Below are 25,725 nucleotides of genomic sequence, written 5' to 3'. Positions count from 1 at the left end.
TGCATTCTACCGTGGTGTCTTCTAGGCCTTCAGAATGACAGTGTATGAGGATCAGAACTTCTCATTAAGCTTCTTTTTCCTTCAAAGATTTCACCTTTACTTTTTTATAAAATCAGTTTATGTTTTATTTCCTGACAGGGTCCATAGGTATAGGTCCATTCTAAATTGAGTAAAGGTCGGAGAATTGGAATTTACTTCTGTTACTTTCAGGTTATTGTCAACATTTCTTTCTTTCTTTCTTTTTTCTTTATTAAAGATTTCTGCCTTCTCCCCGCCACCATCTCCCATTTCCCTCCCCCTCCCCCGTCAAGTCCCCCTCCCTCATCATCCCTAAGGGTAATCCGGGTTCCCTGCCCTCTGGGAAGTCCAAGGACCACCTTCTTCCATCCAGGTCTAGTAAGATGAGCATCCAAACTGCCTAGGCTCCCACAAAGCCAGTATGTGCAGTAGGATCAAAAACCCATTGCCATTGTTCTTGAGTTCTCAGTAGTCCTCATTGTCCATTATGTTCAGCAAGTCCTGTTTTATCTCATGCTTTTTCAGACCCAGGCCAGCTGGCCTTGGTGAGTTCCTGGTAGAACATCCCCATTGTCTCAGTGTGTGGGTGCACCCCTCGCGGTCCTGAGTTCCTTGCTCGTGCTCTCTCTCCTTCTGCTCTTGATTTGGACCTTGAGATTTCAGTCCGGTGCTCCAATGTGGGTCTTTGTCTCTGTCTCCTTTCATCGCCTAAATGATTTTCTTTGGGTTCACCTTCTTAATTAGCTTCTCCAGGATCACGCATAATAGAAACAGAGCAGAGAGTTCAGCTCTCTCAAGGTTATTGTCAACAGGTGTGGCTAATATCCAGACCTGGAAATTCAGGTATTAAGAAGTAGATCTGTTTCTACCTCAAACAAAAGTCTAAGGACCAAATTAAGTTCCTTTTTCCTTAGGGAGATAGCAAAGAAGTCTACCCAGGGAGTGGTTTGCTTGAAGAATGTTTTGGTCTAGGGGGTAAGTGTTGTTTGTCTTGTTCTGACAACAGAATGTTTAACTAAGAATGTAGCCCATAGTCCTTCAAGTTCACTCCTTGTATCATACTAATAAAGGTTTTTTTATTTTTTTTAATTTTTTTCTTAATCCTAGCATTTGGTGTTGGGGTATTTATATATATATATATATATATATATATATATATATATATTTTATTGAAAAAATTTCTGCCTCCTCCCCACCTCCCATTTCCCTCCCCCTCTCCCCAATCCTCTCCTCCCTCACTCTTCTCCCCCTCCCCCCACTCTTCTCCCCCTCCCTCTCCAGTCCAAAGAGCAGTCATGGTTCCCTGCCCTGTGGGAAGTCGAAGGTCCTCCCCTCTCCATCCAGATCTAGGAAAGTGAGCATCCAAACAGGCTAGGCTTCCACAAAGCCAGGACATGCACTAGGATCAAAACCCAGTGCCATTGTCCTTGGCTTCTCATCAGCTCTCATTGTCCACCACATTCAGAGAGACCAGTTTTATCCCATGCTTTTTCAGTCTCAGTCCAGCTGGCCTTGTTGAGCTCCCAATAGATTAGCCCCATTGTCTCAGTGGGTGGGTGCACCCCTCAAGGTCCTGACTTCCTTGTTCATGTTCTCCCTCCTTCTGCTCCTCATTTGGACCTTGGGAGTTCAGTCCAGTGCTCCAATGTGGGTCTCTGTCTCTATCTCCATCCATTTCCAGATGAAGGTTCTATGGTGATATGCAAGATATTCATCAGTATGGCTATAGGATAGGGCAATTTCAGGCTCTCTCTCCTCAGCTGCCCAAGGAACTAGCTGAGGACATCTCCCTGGACAACTGCGAGCCCCTCTAGAGTCAAGTCTCTTGCCAACCCTAAGATGGCTCCCTTAATTAAGATATATACTTCCTACTCCCATATCCACCCTTCCTTTATCCCAACCATCCCATTCCCCCAAGCTCTCCCCATCATCCACTTCACACTTTTCTCTCCCCCTTTCCCCTTACCCCCATCCCACCCCACCCCCAAGTTCCCAATTTTTGCCCAGCAATCTTATCTACTTCCAATATCCAGTAGGATAACTATATGTTTTTCTTTGGGTTCACCTTCTTATTTAGCTTCTCTAGCATCACAAATTATAGGCTCAATGTCCTTTATTTATGGCTAAAAACCACTTATGAGTGAGTACATACCATGTTCATATTTTTGGGTCTGGGTTGCCTCACTCAGGATAGTGTTTTCTATTTCCATCCATTTGCATGCAAAATTCAAGATGTCATTGTTTTTTACCGCTGAGTAGTACTCTAATATGTATATATTTCACACTTTCTTCATCCACTCTTCCACTGAAGGGCATCTAGATTGTTTCCAGGTTCTGGCTATTACAAATAATGCTGCTATGAACATAGTTGAACAAGTACTTTTGTAATACGATAGGGCATCTCTTGGGTATATTTCCAAGAGTGGTATTGTTAGGTCCTGGGGTTGGGGTATTTAAGCAAATGGATATTAAGCATGAGCAACTTACAGTATTCACTGGCTGTCCCTCGTAATACTATTCTGTATTGCTGTTTCTTGTATCTCCTATGCCTATGTTCCTTTTGCCTAATAATTCTAATCCTCATGCTTCTGCCCTAGAATGTAGGTGGCTTAAAACAATTTCATAATTATTTATGTTTGCAATATAATAATCTTTGTAACAAGAAGGGATGATAAAATTAGATATATTGCTCCTTATATTTTAATTTTGAATTTCTTAGATCTAAGCAATTCAAAGTTATGTTTACATCTTTTACTTAATAGTTTAACCCAAAATTGAAATTTGTATAACATAAGGTTAAATGAACATTCCTTCAAGTAAGTATGTCACATAGTAAAACTGAAAATACATTTATGTTTTAAGAACTTCATATAATATATATTTAGCAAGTCAGAAAAGGTATAATTTGTACAAATAAAGATCATTTCAAAATCAGTTGCCTATGATTATGTTCTTCTTTTCATATGAAAAACTAATATTCAACTTTGGATAATATAGTACAATATTTTTATATATCCACTCTTTAAAAATTACATATTACTGTCTACTGTCTTTTAGCAACCATGTTATAGTTCTAGAAATGAATATCTAATTTCTCATCCTTGCTCAACAGAAAAGCATGTAAAGATGCACACCAGCAATGGCTCTACTTCATTGGTTATAATGTGATTTTATGGTAAAGTTGAAGTATTTTGATAGCTGCTACAGAAAAATGGCATAATATAAATGTAAATAGAACCTTTCATTTAAATATCTGAGGGATGAAGTTAACAATGACCTAAGACTTGAAAGATATAACAAGCTATATTTCTATGGTTGTTTTTAAATTTAAGATGTTTAAAGCAAATATTCTTTCCAGATCCACAGATACATCATTTACTACATTTTTTGAAACTATGTACTGTGAGTTTCATTCTACAAAATCTATAATTGGGATAGTATCTTCTAATTTATCAAAGTACAATTTTCAAATAATTACCATTTTCACAAACACACACACAATCTACACATAAATACAGAAACATATTTAATTTAATAAATCTTTGTTACATGTTTCAGCATAAGTAAGGGTTGCCACATCATTGTAATAGAAACGAATATTTTATATTAGAATATTAAGTATGCATTGAAGCAAAATTTAAGTGACAGCTTCAAATTCAGTCACAGAGTACAATGCAGACACATGCTGTGTTAATTACTATACCATTGTTCTGATGAGACACTGTGATCAAGTCAACATTAAAAAAAGCAGCATTTAATTGGCGGCTTGCTTGAAGTTTAGAGGATAAGTTTATGACAGTCAATGAACAGAGTAAGGCAACAAACAGGAAGACAATTACTGGAAAAGTAGCTGAGAGCCTGCATCCTTATCCACAATCTTACACAGATAGTGAGTTAACTGGGTAAGGCAACAAACAGGAAGACAATTACTGGAAAAGTAGCTGAGAGCCTGCATCCTTATCCACAATCTTACACAGATAGTGAGTTAACTGGGAATAGTGTTGGCTCTTGAATGCTCCAAGCCTACCCTCAATGATATACCTCTTCCCACAAGGTCATATCTTCTAATCCTTCCCAAACCAATATACCAACCTAGAAGCAAGCACTCACATATGTGAGCCTATGAGCAATATTCTCATTCAAACCACCACACATACATAAATGACTGCAATATTGGCAAACCATACATTTTGGGAGATTTTACTCTTTCAATGAGCATAAAATGTATTCATCAATACTCTAACAATACAGAATGGTGATAAGATGTTATCTTATGGATATTATCAGATGTTAATATTACTGAAGATGGCATTTATTTTTATTTATAAAATTTCATTGAGATATGATGTAAACTCTTTTTTTTTTTTTTTTTTTTTTTTGGTTTTTCGAGACAGGGTCTCTCTGTAGCTTTGGTGCCTGTCCCGGAACTAGCTCTTCTAGACCAGGCTGGCCTCGAACTCCCAGAGATCCTCCTGCCTCTGCCTCCCGAGTACTGGGATTAAAGGCGTGCGCCACCACCGCCCGGCTTGATGTAAACTCTTTTAAGAGTTTGTGTTGATGTAATAAAAAAACTCAGTATTGTTAAATACCTGTTAAGTTCTCATCTTGAACATTGGAGATAGTAGAATCCAACTGTAACTTATACAAAGCTTATATATATGCATATATATATCACAAGAATAACAATATACATATATATATATTATTACTACAATTTTATATGGAAATGCATAGTTGAAGCAATTCAAAACATGACAAACACAAACACACTTGAATTGAGGACTTTGTATTAAGAAAAAATGAGGGTCAAAAAAAGGTTTAAGGAGGCAATGAATATGTACTGGCATAACTGTAGTGATGACTTCAAGGATATAATCTTAACTGATGTACTCAGTACACTGATTAAATATCTGCAGTCATCAGTGTATGAGTAGCAACATAATCAAATGATTTATTAAAATAACTGAATGTTTAAGTTTTCAGATATCATCATCAACCAAAGCCTTAAATATAAGCTCTATTTTTTCATGGAATAAATCATGAATTTGTATACCTATTATCTCTTGGAGGAGGTAAATTGTGGTGGAGACAAGATATTTCATAAACAGAACCCTATGATTGTCTAAGAAAAAAACTCTAACAATGTTGTGCTAATATTGTTTAAGTCATCAAGCAAAACATAAAGCTTCTGAAACTGGAGTGATTTTCATTCTAAAATAGATTTTCATCCTAAAATAGAGTTTTTATGCCTTATTATCATATATTCAGTTTTTACTTTCACATTCTATAAATTGTGCAGAATTTATTTTTTGAGATACTGTCTCTGAGTTTCTTAATGCGTTTTCCAAGTAGTTTGTAATAGATATTGTTGATTGAGACATTATCTCATGATGTTCTCCAGCCTTTCCACAAACAGTCCTCTCACTTCAGCTTCCTGAGTGCTGGGATCACAAGCATATCCCACCATGCCCAGTTAAGTTGTATATACCCTTGAGTATTTGATTATGAGCATTTTCTGTCAAACTTGTCCATTTTATTTCTGAGCTTTAGTTGATTGATAGTAATCAGACAACTACAACTGAAAACAATTTAGAAAAAGGTCAACTTTCACAGATTGCAAATTGGGATGTATAGGTGCCAGTGATCACACACTCAAGAAGAACAAACCACAGAAAGATGCTTGCTAGAAAAACTGAGACATGCCATTCAATAAGTTAGACATAGCTAAAATCCATTAAATGCAAAAGCATATTGAGACAGAAATGATTTGATGAATCATTTCAGAAAATTTATGTTGGATGATGAACATACAGGTAATAAGTATTTGCACAAGAAACATTGATGTTGAACAGAACTAAAATATTAGATATTTATAGGAAGAAGCTGGTAACTACAAAATCTGCTATTCATATGAAAAAGATTCTCTGTTTAGTAGGTGAATAAAAGCGAAGAAAAATTGATTCTTTCCAGTTCATATACTTTGGTTATTGACATTTTCTGTCTATGTCTATTTTTGAACTTCTTGTGGGATACTTAAAGAATGTTGTTTTACAATACATTTCTGTGTTTTATAGTTTTTCTTTGTTTTATTTCACTTTATTTTTTCATATTTCTTTATGAAAAAATATAAAAAAGTATGTGTATGTAAAACATTTGTGATTAATTAAATGTTTTGATTTGGGAAGGGATGAGTAAGTTTAAAGTAAATTCCTTACATAGTAGCATGGAAATTTTCTTATTAATACTGTATAATAGTAAATAAATACCTGAATAAAATAAATCCACACATGCTTATTTGTGTGCAAGAATTGGTATGCAGCAAATATTTCTGACTCTACCTTGGTCAGCTCTTCTGGTCAGATATTTATTCTAGTTTTGAAAAAAATGAGGGAAATAAAATAAAATAAGTTTATATTTTATTTCCTGAAGTGGTATCCAAATTAATTACATGTCTTCAATAGGTAAGCTTTTATTCAATATTGCAATTATTATTTTTCAGTAATTTTCATATTTGCAATGATATAAATACATGTAAGTATATATATGCATAAAAATATATTCATGCATGTTCTCATTATTCATATGCATATTTATTCATCATGTAAGTATTTATTATGAATTCAACTATATAGTAATTAAAAGCCTCCACATAAACATTATATATAATATCAAAGGAAATATTTTTGAGAATATTTTTATTCATTCTACTCATATTCAGAAAAATGAAATACTTTTTAATGTCATATTTACCAGTTACAAACTACACGTGAATATATGTGACATTTATCTTCAGTAGAAGGGATGTTGCATTTTTTGAGAGCCTTTTCAGCATCTAATGAGATGATCACATGATTTTTATTTATCAGTTTGTTTATATGGTAGTGGATTAAGTTGATGATAGATTTTTGTATGTTGAACCATCCCTGCATTTCTGGGATGAAGCTGACTTGATCATGGTGGATGATGGTTCTGATGTATTCTTGGATTTGATTTGCCAGTATTTTATTTAGTATTTTTGCATCTATGTTCATGAGTGAGACTGGTCTGTAATTCTCTTTCTTAGTAATGTCTTTATGTGGTTTCTGTATCAGGGTAATTTTAGCCTCATAAATAGAGTTTGGCACGTTTCTTCTGTTTGTGTTGTGAGGAACAATTTGAGGAGTATTGGTTCTTTGAAAATCTTGTAAAATTCTGAGCTGAGTTGGGAGACTTTTGATGAATGTTTCTATTTCTTTAGAAGTTATAGGTTTATTTAATTTGTTTATCTGGTCCTGATTTAGTTTTGGCAAGTGATATTTATCCAAAAAGTTGTCCATTTCCATTAAGTTTTCCAGTTTGTATACTACAGGTTTTCAAAATATGACGTGATGATTCTCTGGATTGCCTCGGTGTCTGTTATTATGTCCTCTATTACCTTTCTGATTTTGGTGTTTTTTGTTTGTTTGTTTGTTTGTTTTTTGGATATTCTCTTTCTGCCTTTTGTTATTTTGGATAAAAGTTTGTCTATTTAGTTGATTTTCTCAAAGAACCAACTCTTTGTCTCATTAATTCTTTGTATTATTTTCTTTGTTTCTATTGTGTTGATTTCAACTCTCAAATTGAGTATTTCCTGCTGTCTAGTTTGCTTGGGTAAATTTGCTTCTTTTTGTTCTAAAGTTTTCAAATGTTCTGTAAAGTCACTAGTGTAGTATTTTTCCAGCTTCTTTATGTAGACAGTTAGTGCTATGAACTTTCCTCTTAATACTGCTTTCATTGTGTCCCATATATTTGGGTATGTTTTGTGGTTATTTTCATTGAATTTTAGGAAGTCTTTAATTTCTCTTTTTATTTCTTCCATGACCCATTGATGATTCTGGTGTGTTTGTCAACTTTCTGGAATTAATGTTGCTGTTGAATTCTAATTTTAAGCCATGGTGATCTGATAAGATACATGGGGTTATTCCATGTTTTTTGTATTTCTTTTTTTAAGAGTTTTTTATTCTTTTTTAATTAAAATTTCCACCTGCTCCCCGTTTCTCATTTCCCTCCCCTCCTCCCAAATATTGCCCCCTTCCCCCACTCCCCTCCCCCTATCCCCACTCCTCTTCTCCTCCCCCCACACCATTCCCCCTCCCTCTCGATACTGTAGAGCAGTCCAAATTCTCTGCCCTGTGGGAAGACGAAGGTCTTCTATCTACGTCCAGGAAGGTGAGCATCTAAACAGGCTAAGCTCCCACAAAGCCAGTTCATGTATTAGGATCGAAACCTAGTGCCATTGTCCTTGGCTTCTCATCAGCCTTCATTGTCCGCCATGCTGAGGTTTGTTTTGTTACTGAGTATGTGGTCAATATTTTAGAAGGTTCTATGAGGTGCTGAGAAGAAGGTATATTCTTTTATGTTTGGAGAGAATGTTTTACAGATGTTACGCACATTTGAGTCATAACATCTTTTAGTTCCTTCATTTTTCTGTTAATTTTTTTGTCTGGCTGAACTGTCCAGTGGTGAGTTGAGTGCTGAAGTCTCCCACTATTAGTGTGTGGGGTATAATGTATGATTGAAGTTTTAGAAGTGTTTCTTTTACTTGTGAGGGTGCCCTTGTATTCAGGGCATAGATTTTCAGTATTGAGATTTCCTCTTGATGAATTTTTCCTGTGATTAATATGAAATGTCCTTCCCTGGCTCTTTTGATTGATTTAATTTGAAGTATTTTGTTAGAGATGAGTATAGCTACACCAGCTTGTTTCTTAGGTTCATTTGATTAGAAAATTTTTTCCCAGTCCTTTACTCTGAGACATAGTCTGTCTTTGTGTTTGAAGTGTGTTTCCTTTATGCAGCAGAAGGAAGGATTTTGTTTTCATATCCAATCTGTTAACCTGTGTCTTTTTATAGGTGAATTGAGTCCATTTATTTTAAGGGATATTAATGACCAGTGATTGCTATCTCCTGTGAATTTAATTTTCACTGTTGGTGACAATATTTTGTGTGTTTTCTCTTCTTTGGGATTTGCTGCTGGGAAATCATCAATTATCTATGTTTTTGTTGATGTAGCCAACTTCCTTGGGTTGGAGTTTTCCTTCTAGTACTTTGTGAAGGGATTGGTTTGTGGCTAGGCATTGGTTAAATCTGGTTTTGTCATGGTATATCTTTTTTTGTTTTTCTATGGTTATTCTATGGAGTTTGCTGTCTCAGGCCTGCTCTGAGAAACTGCTTATTGATTTGCCTTGAAATTCACATTTAACTATTTTTCTTATACAATCCATAATTTTCTTCTCAAGGATAGGACTACCTATAATGGTCTGGGCCATTCCACATTAATAGTCAAAAAGATTCCTCACAGACATGTTGACAGGTTTTAATTCCATCATATAACTCAAGGTTATGCCACATGCATCTGTAATTAATTAGGCTAAGTCATCATGCTTACAAAGCAAGCAAATTGCTCATTGGGACATTTTCTCAGCTCCAAAGAAGTCTTTATATATTAAATAGGCACACATTATGCTTATTAGTTAAATAAAATTAAATGATTCAAGCAGCTATAAATATTGTTTACTTTTGATTTTTTACTGTTGATTGTTGTGACTTTCAAAAACTAATTCATGGAATCTTGTTTTTGAAGTATAATTTAGAGTTAGCTTAGAATTTATTTATGCTTTCTATTTTGAAATATTTTATTTATTTATGATTTTTACATTACTATTCATCTAATTTCTGTGTTATCCTTATAATATTATGTTATGTTTTCTCTAAATTTGAATTGAATATGTGTTCAAAATTCTGATTTTCAGAATTCAGTTCAACCAAATGAATCTTTATTGTTCATTATAATCTTTTAAAAAACTAAAGGGAAAAAAGTCAAAACAAAACAAAAATGAGTGGGCTCTGTCTCCAGAAAGAAATGTACTGGAGAGATGACTAAGTGATTAAAAAAAATACTGATTGCTAAAAAAAAAATGATTAAAAGAATACTTTGAAAATAAAGGTATCAGAATTTGGAGATTTACCACCTAAAGTATTGTTAAGTTATTTTGTTTATAAATATCTGCCCATAATGTTGTTGCCCATGCAGTTTCTTAAGTACTTGACCTCACCTTGCTCGGTCACTACTTATTTCAAAATTTTTCCTCTTCTACTTTCAACTCTTTTTTTTTTGTTTGTTTGTTTTTTTGTTTTGTTTTGTTTTTTGTTTTTTGTTTTTCGAGACAGGGTTTCTCTGTGGCTTTGGAGCCTATCCTGGAACTAGCTCTGTAGACCAGGCTGGTCTCGAACTCACAGAGATCCGCCTGCCTCTGCCTCCCGAGTGCTGGGATTAAAGGCGTGCGCCACCATCGCCCAGCCTACTTTCAACTCTTAAAAGTATTTTTCTTTGTACATCTGAGATGGGAAATAAGTTTTTGCTTTTGGAATGTGCTAAATTTTGATTAACTTGATGAACTCTTCTGTATTTTATTGAGTTAAGTATTTTCAAATTCCATCATTCCACTTTGCATACATTCATGCAGAGAATCGTATCCTGCTGAGCAATGTGTTAAACTGCCTACGTCATCAGGCATGATGTATAAACAGAAGAGTATGATGTTAGAAATTACTTAAAGTTTTGCCATAAAGAATCTACCACCAATGTTCAAATGAAATAATTTCCCTAATGAACTGCATAGAAATAGTCCTGCCCAGTGAGAAGAGATTAAGATCACTTTGTCTCTAAATTAACATTATTATCTCAGTAATTCTTAAAGACATAATTTGGCCCATTCCTGTTTTCTTTAAATTATTTATATTTCTTAAATGAATCTTTACATCTGGATTGGATTTAAAAATGTGTTTCAGAGGATTGGTATGTCTTAAATGGATCAGAAACATGCTTGAAGTAAACTCTCATTTTCACTACTAAAATAGATTTATAAATATAAGCTGTTAAGTTTCTTCTCACAAGCTGTTTTTCTGATCATGAAAGATCAGAGTTGTTTACGGTTATAAATCCAAACCTAAAAAGAATACTGTGTTTTTCTTTTTACCACTAAACATTCAAATGACTTACATATTAATATTATCATGTACATATTCTACTTATCTCATTGTACACTAATAATACATCTATTTTATATCTAATAAAATAAAATTTTGACTCCAACTTTCTTTTCCTTTTTTGCCTTCAGAATACTTGAAAGATTTGAAAATATCAATTCTATTTAAATGCCCCACTTCATTAGATTCCTGTACATTGGGATTTATAGATTTGTTATTATAATGTTTTATGGACAATTTTGGAGGCCTAACTTATATACACATAGGCATACACACATACACACTCACAGGCCTGTGTACTAAGAAACAGCCATCCACACAAAGCAAACCTAAATTTTTGTTGTCCTAAATTACTGTTCTTTTCAAATACTAGATACTAATATCCCTGGTGCAGAATATGATTATCATGCTCACTTACTTTCACTATATAATTTACATATATTTGTCTTTGAAGGTCACATATACTTGCACACACACATGCACACACATACACATACACATATATGTATATATATATATATATTACATGCACATTTGCACATTTTCTAGGCATCACACACTTTTCTTTATTCCCCAGTGTTACCCCAATCCAAGAAACACATTAAAGCTTACAACTTAAATTTGTGAACAAATTAAAATAGGCTGAATTTTCTTTCATAGTCCTGAATTTTGAAGGGTCCCCAATGCTAACTGTTTTATTTATTTATTTATTTATTTTTGGAAGCAATTTGGTAAATTATCAATGAAAACAAAGCAGGGAAGTTTTATCCTTGAAACAAAAACATACCTAAGTGCCTTTTTTTCCTTAGCAATTTGCCCTTTTTTGTTCAAGAGTTTTCATGTATTTGAAATAAATAACCTGCACTGCTTGACTAAAAAATTAGTGATATAATTTTTGATTTATATCTGGAAAATAAATTAAGTCTTTGGAACATTATAGACAAAAGTATAAAAGGTCAATAACTTTAGCATTTGATTCATCCAAGGTAGCTTTCCTAAAAGCAACAAGTATCACTATTTTATATTTCTGAAAGGTTGGGTATCATGTTATCAACAGGAATATATAAAATATGCAGTGTATATATAATGTACTTATAGAATGTAGTTAATGTATCATTTTTCATTAATCTTTTTATTAATGAAAATACTTTAAAATCATGAAATAATTCATATTCTTTGCTTCAAAATCATGTAATGTCCCTTGTGTTTAAACCATTTGAATAATATATGAATTAGTCAAAATTTACAAACCTCCAGTGATTAATTTTGTCAACTTGATTGAATTTGAACAATGCCTAACAGGGTTGTTGCAAATTTTCATGATTCAACATGAAATTGCTATTTACAATTGTTTCAGGTTACATTCACAATGATCTTCGGATGCTTGGTGCCTCTGAACCACAGGTTGGAGGTGAAGCATTGTTGATAGAAGTAGGTCTACTGAGAACTGAAGAACAATGGCAATGGGTTCTTGATCCTATTGCACGTAATGGCTTTGTGGGAGCCCAGGTAGTTTGGATGCTCACCTTAATAGACCTGGATGGAGGTGGGTGGTCCTTGGACCTCCCACAGGGCAGAGAAACCTGCTTGCTCTTTGGGCTGAGGAGGAAGGAAGACTTGATTGGGGGAGGGGGAGGGAATGGGAGGTGGTGGCGGGGAAGAGGCAGAAATCTTTAATAATTAAATAAATTAATTAATAAAAAAAAAAGAAGTAGGTCATAAGAGATGGGTCCTGGAAGGCTTTATTTCACCTAGTCTTTATTTCTATATTTCCTTTTTCTCAATTTCTTGTCTTCTGAGAAATGAAGAGCAGTCTCTGCTGTATGCTCCCATTTTTATAACACATTACTTAAATATATGGGTCTGAGTGGCCATAGACTAAACCTTTTGTGAAAAAAAAATCCTTTGTTAAGTAATTCTCTCAGATATTTTGGTTACAGCAATAAATACTGCTTTGGAACAATTTTGTACACTGTAAATATGTGTTACTTTCATTGTTATTAAAAAGTTGATTGTTGAATTGCTAAACAGGATTTTAAGACAGAGAGAATACTGGGAAGAAGAAGGGTAGTGTTTCAAGACTCTGAGCAGATTAAAAGGGGGAAGCAAGATGAATTTGCAGTGTTGACAAAAGGTACTGCCCTGTGGCAGAGTTTGACAAAGATTTTAAACTTACAGGCATTCATATAATCTTGATTATTGTACTCTATCTTTTCTCGTAAGTGTTAAGCTTTACAGTTTATTGCACATCTATTCTCTGCATCCACACCTCTAACAGCAGGTACTTTTCATTTTTATTTCTTTAATATTTAAATATCTGGAAATCTACCTTATTGTTTTGTAGGTGGTACACTTACTGCTCAGTAACCACTGATGAGTAATTGCTGCTTGATACCAATTTTATTTTATTTTGGTTTTTCGAGACAGGGTTTCTCTGTGGTTTTGGAGCCTGTCCTGGAACTAGCTCTTGTAGACCAGGCTGGTCTCAAACTCACAGAGATCTACCTGCCTCTGCCTCCCGAGTGCTGGGATTAAAGGCATGCGCCACCACCGCCCGGCGATACCAATTTTAATAAATATATATTCTTTATTTTTCCTAAAGTGTAAGAATTTTGGAATTAACTCTATATTTGTGACTTTTGGTATAAAATTATACAAATGCTTTGAAAACTAAATTGTTTGAACCTAGGTAGATGACTTAGTATCTAAGAACACTTCTTTTCCCAGAAAACTAGAGTTCTGTTCCCAGATCTGACATCTTGCAATAGACTATAATTCATCAGGATCTGATGTTTTTCTCACTACTGTATACTTGAGGTCACACATGGCATACACTTAGAAATATACACATACAGCATGCAATAAATAAAAACAAAGTTAATTGAGAAAGTATTTTTATCTGTTAAATAAGAAGAATTTTCTCTTACTAATTGAGCTTTGAACTCAATATAAAAAATAGTTTTATATCAGATGATAGATGTGTACTGACATATCAATAGAGTTGTGTGTCATAGTACTTTATATACTACATGTTGTGTCTTTTAAAAATTTCTCTACTAAGATTTTTAATAGTATGCTGTATCAATGGGTTATGTAGAAAAGTAAACAATTTGCCTTCATTCTTGAGTAAGACACAATTAATTAATGCTACTGGTGGTTTTTCTAGTAGAAATCAAAGCCAGGACCTTTAAATGCTCTACTTCTTAGACACATTTCCATTTTCCTAGTTTAATTTTTGTTACTGTGATTAAGACCATGAGCAAAACAGCATAAGGAGGAAATGATTTAATTCATATTATAGGTTAGTATCCATAGTCTAGGGAAGCCAGGACAAAAACTTAAGGCAAGTGTTTTGTAGGGTAAAGATTCTGTCCCACAGGACACTTTCCAAATAACCAAAATGGAGTCTTAATATTGATTGTAAATGTTTCGTTGATAGATCAGTCATATTACTAGCTAACTCTTAGATTTAAATCAACTCATATTTTATATCTACTCTCGTCACATAGCACATGGTTTGATACTTCATTTTCATCACATCCTCCTTCCTAGTCATCTATCTGGCATCTCTTGACTGCATCCTTTCTTATCCCAGCATTCTGCTCATCACAGACTTCATCTCCCAGTCACTTCCTGCCTAGCTATTGGTTAATTAGCTTTTTATTAACAATAAGAGCAATACATATTTACAGTGTACAAAAGGATTATTCTGTAATATTTACCACTTTTTGTCTAATTAAAAAGAAAGTTATTAACTTAGTAGCATTATATACAACAAATCTGTTTTCAAGGAAAAATTACAGTTACATATTCAGTCTATTTTTGTTTGGAAAAAATAGAGAAAATATTATGTTATCTATTTTATCTTTGTGACTCCAAAGTTTTCTACCTAATTTATCTTCTATCATAAAATATTATGTTATCTATTTTATCTTTGTGACTCCAAAGTTTTCTACCTAATTTATCTTCTATCATAACTAATTAAAACTATAACTATCTAGTCTTCATCTCTATCAAAGACCCCATAAAGATGAAATGATACCTAATCATCAGGTTACCTGGACAATCACCTAAAGTTCCTTTGCAACTTTGGGACATCTAACTTCAGACTTCATGTCTAGAATATCTAACAGGTTGTACTGTGAAACCAGAATTTTGAAAGACTTTCCAACATTATTTTGTCAAAGTTTGGCAGCCACTTTTTTTTGTTTCATATTTGTCCAATTCGGACAGTAACTATCATCAATCAAGGCAAAGGGAGTATTTTTGGCCACATGACTAGCTTTTGTTACAAAGAAGAGAAACTCCATATGGAGACTTTTTGATGCCTATCATCTTCATTGAATTAGATTGGAGCTACTAGGATCAAACATATTTGACTGTCATGAATAGCCTTAGGTTATAAAGCATATTAAGTATCATATTCTGTAGGTATTTGAAGTGTTTGAAGAACATTTATCTATCAAAATATGTCTTTGTATTACATTGAAAAGATACCTAACATGATGATAAATTTGACGATTATAGATTATTAATCTCTATTTCTTAATTATACATTATATTTTTAGAAAGGTTCAAGTTGAATATCAGAAAACTGAAGCAGTCATGCTAGTACAGGTATCCTATCTTTATCAAGGCTCATACAAACAAAAGAGTGACCTTACATCTACAAATCTTCAGATTGAGCCTGAACTTAAAATCTGTTTTCTCCTGTTTTGTATTCCTCTCTACTATTGGAACTGAAGCTAGTCACCATTACCACCCTACCACTATGGCTAAGTAGTGTGGCTGCAGGAATTTAAGGTGTAAATAACCACTATCTGGCCTGTATGACTGACTAGTGTGGCTGTTTTGCACTGATCTTCAAGGAAGCTTTATTTATTAAAACACAAATAATATACCACAATATTCCTATATATCAAATACAAACAGACTGATAGAAAATTTCTAGAAATTCCTAGAAATCTTCAAGGATGACTCTCATCAGTCATAGAGACTGTTACTGAACTGGCCTTTCCATGTAATCAGATTGATACCTACCATAATTTTCATCATAGAACCTTCATCCAGAAATTGATGGAAACAGATTCAGAGATCCACAGTGAAGGACTAGGCTGAGGTCCCAAAGTCCAATCAAAAAGAGTGAGGAACGATAATAAGAGAAAAGAGGTTAAGACCATGATGGTGGTACCTACTGAAACAGTTTACCAGAGATAATGGGAATTCACTGGCTCTGGACTGACAGTGGGGGAACAAGGATAGGATCAAACTAGGCCTCTGAATGTGGGTAACAGTTATATGGCAGGGACAGTCTATGGGGTCACTAGCAGTGGCACCAGGATTTATCTTTACTGCTTGAACTGACTTTTGGAGCCCATTTTCTTTAGAGAGATTCCTTGATCAGAATCAATATAGTTGGGAGTGTTGGGATTCCTGCCTTGTACTGGCCATGTCCTTCTCAGGTTCACATCTATGGCTGCATGGTGCCTGTGCAGTGCTTGTGTACCCCTGCAGTCTCTGTACATTGGAAGTGCAGCCTCTGCAGCAAGTTCTTGCCACCTGTCCCTTCTCCAGCTCCTCCAATAGAGGTGCCTATGCACTGTTGAGACTTCAAATTAGATCGCCACATGTTCAAAGTCTCTGGTATTTTTCAATGGCTGCTGGCTGAAGAGTAGCAAGGTCACATACCAGTGGCACCATAGAGTCACACCAGAGGAACAGCAGAGACACTCCAGAGGCACAGTGAGATGGCCACTGAGAGCCCTGGCTGAAGGCTGCTGATAGATAGCACAGCAGTGAGACAGCCACTAAAGCAACTGACAGCACAGCAGTGAGGCAGCACACGTGGCACACCAGGGTCAGTAAGGCACCACAGGAGCAGCATAGCAGACTCACACGAGAGGTGCAGCTGTAGGAGCCAGCCATGATAAGCTAAATATGAACAGATCATCCAAAGGAACTTCTTTACTTCCAACCATTATCACCTGCCACTGTAGGACTCAGTAATTGATAAGTTTAATAGAGGCCTGCGTCTCAGTAGTTTACACTGAAGCAATATTTGGTTGCAGGAAGGACCATAAACTAAGATTACCTGAGCACCACCTAAGAACAATCCATCCAAAGGAAATGCCTAATGTTCTAACAGCTGTAGATAGGATCACCTGCTAACACACACTCACCAGGATATCCCTAGATAAATGTCAACCAATCAGGGGTCCTGAACCTCAGAAACCCCTCACTCCCACCTTTACTACTATTAAAACCCAACTCTAATTTATCTCAGGCCTCTCCATTTATTCCAATATGTTGGACATGAGGTGAGATCGAATTTGCAAACTTGCACAAAATAAAGGCTCTTTGCTTTTACATATAGGACTTGATCTCCTTGTTGGCTTTTGGGAGACTTTGTGGATTTGGGCATAACACAGCGAGATGGCAACTGACCACAGCAGCAAGGCTTCCCTTTATCCCTGTCTTCCCATTAAAAAAACAAACAAACAAACAAAAAAACTCCTACATGGTGGTTTTGTTTAGCTCTGTGCTTTATTTCTTACAGCCACAGAAAAATAATAGGGAGGGCCTTGGTTCTGCCTCAAGGTGATATACTAGATTGTTGACTTCCCATTGGAAGCCTTACTCTCTCGGAGGCGTAGATGGGGGGTAGAGTATGAGAGAAGGTAGAGGGAGTGGAAGGAGAAGAAGGAGCAGGAACTAAGATTGGTATGTACACATTACATTTTTCAATGAGTCACATACACACAATACCCAAAACAAGAATAAAACAATACATACAGTATAACCAAAATAACTTTAAATTTGTATCAATAAAGTAGATACCAATGTAAAATATCATAAGATTAATTGCTGTGTTTTGGATTAAAGTAGATTCAGTAAATTACCCTTTATCTTATAATTTCTATATCCTATCTCCCTTTATTTTTTCCTTTAGAAAAATGTAAGGAGGGGGCCATTGTTAGTTCCCGGCCACATAGCCCCAAAATAATAACACAGAAACTTTATTATTTAAATCAATTCTTAGCCCATTACCTCTAGCTTCTTATTGGTTAACTCTTACAAATTAATTTAACTTATTTCTATCAATCTTTGTATCTCGATGTGGCTGTTGCTTACTGGTTAAAGTTCAGGTGTCTGTGTCTGGCAGGGACTATATGGTTTCTACTGACTCCACTTCCTTTCTCCCAGCATTCAGTTTAGTTTTCCCCCACCTTTAAGTTCTGCCCTACTATACGTCCAAAGCAGTTTATTCATTAATGGTAATTACAGCGTACAGAGGGAAATCACACATAGGAAAAATTTATTTGAACTTGACACCTTGGTTTAGCTTTTTGTTATTATTATGACCGATAACATCTTGTAACCAAACCCCCAAATGATAAAAAATATCCATATAGAATCTTTTGGGAGTGAGGATGTCACTATCTAGCCTGGTTCTGATTGTTTGTGGGAGCTGTTACTTTGGGGGAACACTGAGAAAATTGGAATAATAATGAAGTCTTAGCTGGAGTAGTCTGTGAGTCTGGGCCATCTCAGCCAACATCGAAGCTTTTTGAATGGTGGGTAATGTGGGACATTTGGTTTTCATTGGTGTCTGATTGCCTTGCTCTGAAAATGAATAAATTTTAAAGGCAACATACATATGTGCATTAATATAAATATAGATTGTACATTGTATGTAAGTCAGCCAAAAGTGATTTTTCATTTTGTGTTTGAGAAGGTAAAGTATACATCATGTGTCCTGTAGTTCTTTTAGGTTTATTTCTTTATGTTTGTAGTCAGGTTTTTCAGTGGGTCTTCCTTGATCAAGGCTGATCCATACTAATCTGTAATGAATCCATAACCTCTCATTTACTATAGAAATATAAGCATGCATCCCCCCAATAATACATCTTTTGACTTTAATTTTGAAGTCAAGATAAGCTTTTTTTAATCTAGAAGTTTTCACAATCCAGTGTCTCTTAGCAGACAAAAAATATAAAAACAATAAAAAATTCAGAGTCTCTGTATATTTTCCATCTTTATTTTATATTACTTTACTCCCTTTTAAGGAATGCATCATTATAAAACTATGTTTTTAAATCTAAGATTGTGTATACAATATCTCTTCTCTCTCCTAAGACTTTGTATATTTTAAAACACATTGTAAACTTCATCAAGTATTGTTTTGTTTTATCTGAATCAGTCTATACTGGGTATCTTTTAAGCCTCTTCTCTTCTCATAAGCAAAATTTAAACTGCTGTGTAACTCAGATTATAGCATGCTGCCAACCTGTTCCTCATCTTTGACTGTCTCAGAGCTTAGTCTTATGGTTGAAATACATTTATGCCAGTTCAGGGAGTCCTATTTACCTCCCCAACTATGGGAAGATTCTGGTTTTATGCCAGCAAGTAAGAAGCCACCTGCTGCTTATGAATCCCATTTAAATGTGTGGTAACAGGGACTCTGAAAAGAGTCACATAGTCTTTCTGGCTAAAATTGAGCCAGGATGCCTTCTCCTAAAGGAGCCATGCCTCTGCTTGCTGCCAACAAACAGAGCCCAGCAGAGAAAAGGTGGTTACCAAGAAGCCATGTTTGACTTCCTTTTTGTGTGCTTAGAATCCTTTCCCAAGTTCTTTCAGGTTTTATGTGGATATAGTTGTATCACATTGGGTGCCATTTCTAGGCTGAAGTTTCTGTCCCTCATGCCACTTCACAAATAACTGAAATGGAAAATTATTATTACTTGAAAGTGCTCAGCTGATAACTCAGTCTTGGTATAGCTAACTCTGACATTTAAATTAAGCCATATTTCTTATCTACTCTCTGTAATGTAGCTTGTTACTTTATTACAAATCCAACTTCCTGGGCATCTATTTTGTATCTCCCAACTCTGCCTTTCCTCATTCCAACATTCTGTGTATCTCATGCTGTCTCACTCAATATCTTCCTATCCAATTATTGGCCAATTAGCTTTTTATTATGAATGAAAACAATACATAATTACAGTGTACAAAAGGATTATTCCAGAGTAGTACCTAAATCAACAACCATAAGGAAAATCTACTAAATGACTTGCATCTTCTGTCAAGCTCTGATACCTTTTTAATGTTTTGGAATATTATTTTACTGATCAGAGATGTGTTAAATTTGTATATGCTGGAGATTATTGCTTAATTGTGTAAAGATTTGTTACTTTTTAATGCTACATTTCTTTAAAGATGTAAGGGTGTGTGTTTATTTAAAGATATGCTGCATCTGTATCACTTGCCTGCCTAAAGTACCTAATTGTTCTAATAAAAATCTGAAAAGCCAACAGCTAATGATGAGAAATGAAATCAGGGCTGGCAGACAGAATAAATAGGAAGAGAATTCTAGGCTCAAGAGAGAAGAAAGAGTGAGAGAATAAGAGAATGTGAGGCATGCTTAGGACAAGAAGGCAGGTAAATGCCAGCCAGACATAGAGAAGCAGTGAAAGAAAGTTATACAGAAATAAGAAAGGTAAAAATACCTGTGAAAAAAGATACCACAGTCCTGCCCCAGCAGGCACTGACTGGGGTATAGTTTGAGTTGGGCTGCTATTTTTCAGGGTGAATGTGGTGGTGTGGAGGTAGGAAGGGGGAGGATAGAAAGAAGAAAAGGACACTGTTCCTAGCTCCAGTTTGGAATCTGACAGATGAGAAGGAGGATGACTCACACTATGATTTGACTCACAAGGCTCTTCTAACCAGCCAGGCCCTGCTGATGTGCGAATAGGCAGCCTGCTGGGCCAGCTGGGTTGGGCCAACACACAGGCACATGGGTTACTTTTCTCCCCATCTTGTGAACTCTTCCTAGGCTAGAGGATGTAAGGATTATATAATCACAGTCTTAACGGAGCATCTGGCCAGGTCAGTGTTAAATACTGTGCAGAAGAACTCATTACATCCACAGGAGAAGTACTGATCTGGGTGGTAGAGGCAGGACACCTCTGTTTTGATCTTCTCAATTGATCCCACGGGAAGATGTGGTATGTCATGAAGACTAGACGTAGCTTTTATTTTAAACTCAGACCTTTACACCCATCCACATAAGAGCAACTAAGATTATATGAGATTCTTTATGCTTTCCCTGTCTTTCTTCAGAGACAGAAGGCAGATGTTAGAAACTGGTTAGTTTATCTTCTATACCAAAGCACACACAGGAGTCTCTTTTGCTTAAGGACCAAGTTCCCTGCTTGGTTCTACAGCTGCTGAGCCTCTGGCATCCTGTAACATCCAAGAGCTTTCTCAACATCTGGAATAAGGCCTTCACAGTATGGAAAGAATCAAATCATCCAAAGGTTTGAGTGTAGGGAGGTGAGGACACGACTCCTCAAGTCCCCATGGCCTAGAGATGATTTAGAGAACTGTAACCAGCAAAGTACCCTCCTGGACCTGAAGCCACAATGGATGCTTCTGAAACATTCCACCAGGCTCCCTTAAGGGGCTGCTCACCATGCCCGATTATAAATTTACACTTGCAGCTCGATGACTCAAACATATTTAAACAGATACCCTCCCCCATCAAGACTGGAATGTGTACATATCAGCAGGCCTGTGCCTCTTTGACATAAGTAACACTGAGTCAATGGCTCTGCAGATTCAATAAACATTTCCAGATTCATTTGCATCCCAGCAGTAGCAGGGAATGGCCAGGATGAAGCCATGGTTACACTTGCTAATGCCAACTGGTGATGCTGTCTTGGTCAACAAGTCAGTTTATGTAGCTTCGCTTCATTTTCGACGCATGTTGTATTTTGAATCATTTATTATAAAATTTATATTAAGAATGTTTGTTTTCCAAAGTACAGTGTAGACATCTTTTCAAATAAAACATGATTGTTTACAAAAAAAAAAAAGAAAAAGAAAAAAGATAAAAAGAAACAGGTTAATTATAGGTAAAAGACCTAGCCAAAAATATGCCTAAACTGAGGCCAGGCATTTGTAACAAAGATTAATAAGTCTCTGTGTCATGATTTGGGAGCTGGTTGGTGGCACAAAAGAAAAACTTCATATATGCTTACATATCAGGAATGACCTGCCCAAAGATAGCACCACCCATATTTGACTTGACATTACCACATAATCAGGAAAACATCCCACAAATAAACTCACATGCGAATTTGATGGATGAAGTTCCTTAGATGAGATTTCTTCTTCTCAGGTTTGGTAAGTTACAAGCTGAAGTTAATAATGACACCTATCAGTTCTTTTATCAAGACAAGTTTTAACTGTATAGCTTAAGTTGTATTTCAACTACTTAGGCTACTCAGTCTATCCTAGACCTTATAATTATAGATTATATTATCCTTCAGGGTATAGTGATTACATGCATATGCCACCCTGTCTAGCAATACTCATGTTTTACATTTGAATCCTTATAACTGTTAGTTGCTTGTTTTTGTAAAACACATTGCATTTTCGCACAACACTATCCATATAGATTCATACGTTAATAAAAGTTCTCAATTATATAAGAAAATTTGAATTTTCATATAGCCTATTGAAAATATATAGATAGTGTCATTTTCTGTTAAATATTTATTATCAAAAATCAATAGATTCCTATTTATATAATTTGAGAAACATAACATATAAAATATTATGAATAGAATTAAAAGCAATGGATTGATAGTCATTCTGAAGCTAATAATAAGAAACATTTTCTACACAAACTAGGTAAAAATAACATATGCACTAATGAATAGAATGATTGTATATAATTTTGCTACCATTTGTCTCTGTTCAAAAGCAGCTTCTTTACTTGCTGAGAGCTACTGAAACTCATAAAGAGATTAGAGATGTCTTTTAAATCTTATTAAAGAAAATAGTGTTATCTAGGATTTATCAGGTTGGGAGGAAAAACTTTCATATTAAAAAATAGCCAGTGGCAAAGAATTAAATGTCAGTCCTTTTAATCCTCAAAGAAAAAATTCAATATGGATAGTTACTTGCAAATAAGCAGAACATTAAATCAATCATATTCAAAAAATACTTCATTAATATTAAAAAAATACTTGGACAGTATCTTTTCAAAATTGTAATATTAAGATGGAGTAATATATGGTAAAGTTAATATATATACAAATTTTGTTATTATTTCTATGAAGAATAAGATAATAATAATCAGCAAAAAAGAGGATATGTATATAAAGAGATGTATTTGGGGTTTGTGAAGGTACACGCATTTATCTCTGTTTGTATTTGTGAGAGAAGAACAGACAATGCTATCACATATATTTATTAATATTCTGACATTTATACAATGATTACAGTTTTGACTAGTATAAAAACACTGGAAGAGAAGCCTTCTAGCATCTCTTTGTATAGTGTTATTAGATCCTTACAAGGTGAACTATTCTTTGTTATTATTCTTCTTCTTCTTTTTTAATTAAAATTTCTGCCTCCTCCCCGTTTCCCATTTCCCTCCCCCTCCTCCCACACATCACCCCTCCCCCCACTCCCCTCCCCCTCTCCCTACTCCTCTCCCCCTTCCACACTCCATTCCCCCATCCCTCTAGGTACTGAAGAGCAGTCCAAATTCCCTGACTTGCTGGAAGTCCAAGGTCCTCCCACTTCTATCTAGGTCCAGGAAGGTGAGCATCCAAACATGCTAGGCTCCCACAAAGCCAGTTCATGTATTAGGATCGAAACCTAGTGCCATTGTCCTTGGCTTCTCATCAGCCTTCATTGTCCGCCATATTGAGAGAGTTCAGTTTCATCCCATGCTTATTCAGTCCCAGTCCAGCTGGCTTTGGTGAGCTCCCAATAGATTAGGTCCACTGTCACAGTGGGTGGGTGCACCCCTCGAGGTCCTGACTTCCTTGCTCATGTTCTCCCTCCTTCTGCTCCTCATTTGGACCTTAAGAGCTCAGTCCGTTGTTCCAAATTGGGTCTCTGTCTCTATCTCGATCCATCGCCAGATGAAGGGTCTAAGGTGATATGCAAGATATTCATCAGTATAGGATAGGGTCCTTTCAGGTTCCCTCTCCTCAGCTGCCCAAGGTACTAGCTGGGGACATCTCCCTGGACACCTGCGAGCCCCTCTAGAGTCAAGTCTCTTGCCAACCCTAAGATGGCTCCCTTAATTAGGATATATATTTCTCTGCTCCCGTATCCACCCTTCCTATATCCCAACCATCCCATTCCCCCAAACTCCCCCCCATCCTCCCCTTCTCACATTTCTCAACCCATTTTCCCTTAGCTCCATGCCACCTCACCTGCAAGTTTCCAGTTTTTGCCCGGCAATCTTGTCTACTTCCCCTATCCAGGCTGATGACTATACGTTTTTCTTTGGGTTCACCTTCTTAATTAGCTTCTCTAGGATCACAAATTATATGGTCAATGTCCTTTATTTATGGCTAGAAACCAATTATGAGTGAGTACATCCCATGTTCCTCTTTTTGGGTCTGGGATACCTCACTCAAGATAGTGTTTTCTATTTCCATCCATTTGCATGCAAAATTCACGATGTCATTGGTTTTTACCACTGAGTAGTACTCTAATATGTATATATTCCACACTTTCTTCATCCAGACTTCCATTGAAGGGCATCTAGGTTGTTTCCAGGTTCTGTCTATTATAAACAATGCTGCTGAACTATTCTTAACGAAGCAAGTTGAAAACATGACAAAACTTAAAGATTGAAAGAAGCAGTAATTTTCAAGAAACCAATGAGAAAGTGCCTACAATTTGTTATCTAATTTGATAACAATATGCCTAGATGTTATGAATAGCTACTGTACTGAAAATAAAAATTAATTCAAATGAAATATACTACAACCCTCATACACATTGTCAGAAGATGTAGCCTGCTCTTCCTTTGACTGCAAAACGCTGTTTCATCCCTATCAGAGATATAGTAAACAGGTCTATTGATAGTTGAATTTAGGTGATTTTTCATTTTGGTGTTAGGGAGGGAAAAATAGTTTTCAAACAGAAAAGCAGGAAAGTAGTAGTTAAATGTGGCTGTCATGGCTGTTGTTGTTGTGGAATATTAGTGGAAGGTATGTTACATTTGTTTATGCTGTGGAATATTTGTTTAATGTTGCAAAGATGAGTTTCATTCTTTTATATTGCATTTGTTTAACTATGTATAGCTGTGTTACTTTACCTGTATAAAACACCTGATTGATCTAATAACGAAAAGAATGGCCAATAGCTAGGAAGGAGAAAGGATAGGAAGGGCTGGCAGGCAGGGGAAATAAATAAGAGGAGAAATCTGGGAAGAGAGATTAGGGATCAAAAAGAAGAGGGGAAGCTGTCAGGGGCCAGCCACCCAACTATATCACAAGCTGTGAGGTGAGAAATAAAGAAAGTATATAGAAAGGTAAAAACACAGAAGGAAAAATGGAACAATTTAAGAGAAGCTGGCAAGAAATAAGCCAAATTAAGAATGGGCATTCATAAGAATAAGTTGCTGTATATTTATTTGTGATCTGGTTGGTTGGCTCCCAAAAGAACAAAGAGTAAAAGCAAACAAACAAAAAAAAAAAGAAAAAGAAAAAAGAAAAATTACATGTTGTGTCTTGTAGAAGAAAATTCCTTTGAAATTTGTTTTATGATAGTAAAACATCATCATCCATCAATGAACAACATTTCCAAGGTGTGTTTATGAGAAATGTTTACAAAGCACTATGGTTTCTTTTGTAGTATCTGTGGTTATAACCAATGAAAACTGTCATGTAG

This window comes from Chionomys nivalis, chromosome X (assembly GCF_950005125.1).
Source record: "Chionomys nivalis chromosome X, mChiNiv1.1, whole genome shotgun sequence".
In the NCBI taxonomy this organism is placed as follows: Eukaryota; Metazoa; Chordata; class Mammalia; order Rodentia; family Cricetidae; genus Chionomys; species Chionomys nivalis.
The sequence above is the reverse complement of the archived record's forward strand: the minus strand, read 5'-3'. Positions refer to the sequence as shown.